Raw genomic sequence first — 1318 nt, 5'->3', positions numbered from 1 at the left:
CCTTCTGGGTGTCAAAATTGGGCCCAGGATAGCTCGTTGGAAAGGCATTTGAGTCTAATTTCCAAGCCAACTAGAATTTTTAAATTTGGATTTCATTTACCTTGTCAAAAATCAAATCTCCCAAGACTAGTCAAAATGTTCCAAATGAGGCTGCCTCAAGGCAGAGTGCTGTTGCAGTCAACTTTTGAATGCCTTACTCAACTCCAAATTGAGCTCATGATAGCTCATTGGAAATATCTTTGTGTCTACTTATATTTTGACTCATCAAGAAATTCATTTGACCAAGCAAGCTAGGAGAAAACTTGATTTTCCCAAGGTCACTTCAGAGGTGCATTCGATTCTCCTGAGGCAACGATATTTTTGACATTTCTCTAAAACCATGACACCTGTGTAAAAAGTGAAGGAGGTTTTTTTTCTTTGACATTTTTTGGACAAAAAAATCTCTCCGTTTTTAAAAATTCATCTTTTATTGCTCTGAAACATCTTTTGAGTGAAACTTGTCCCGATGTGTGAAACAAGGAATTTTGTGGAAATGAAGCGAAATGAAGGGGATGAGGGGCTTGTAAATTCTTGGGGAAATTTTGGGGAGTAGGGAGGGATGTTAGGAAGTAGAGGAAAGTGGAATCTCAGATATTGAGTGAGGGGAAGGGGTCTAAAAGGGAAAAACATAGGCCAAACCTAGAAAATTGACAGGTTGTAGCAAGAAACTAAGGTTTGTGGAAAAATGAGGAATTTGGGGAATTTCAGTGATGGGAAGCATTTGATAAGGTATTTTAAGGATAGGGAAAGTTGTATGAACATCAGGATACAAGTTTTGCCGATGATTTGACCGTCCAAGAGAAATTGCCTCCAAAACCCTAAGAGAGGGAAATGGACCTTACCAAGGCGCAACTGAAGCATAAACAAGGTGTAAAATGACCTAATGGAACTTGACATGATGATGACAACCCTATGAATGATGATAGACTCAGCTGAATAGTGAAATAGACTGACATTTGGGCAATTTTGAAAGGAGTGAAAGCAAACCCTATACCTAATGCCTAGTGACCAAATTTTGCTTGAAGACTCACTGAAATGACAAAATTTGACCTTGACACTCTGACCACTTTGTAAGAGCATATTTGATCACTGGAGGAAGGCTGGAAAGACTGACACTAACATTGGCTCCAATGGGGATGGTAGCTCCTTGGAGGTGCCAAGAACGACAGATGTTTGGGATAGCAGACCAACGCCTTATCCATTGGGCAATAGAGTCAAAAACTCAAACTAAAATGCATGACTGAAAACCGACACAAACTAACTTAACAACAAGACTGAA

The sequence above is a fragment of the Pinus tabuliformis genome, chromosome 6 (assembly GCF_031772625.1).
Source record: "Pinus tabuliformis cultivar Carrire ecotype Pingquan chromosome 6, CPIR1, whole genome shotgun sequence".
NCBI lineage: Eukaryota > Viridiplantae > Streptophyta > Pinopsida > Pinales > Pinaceae > Pinus > Pinus tabuliformis.
Note: the sequence above shows the minus strand (reverse complement) of the source record.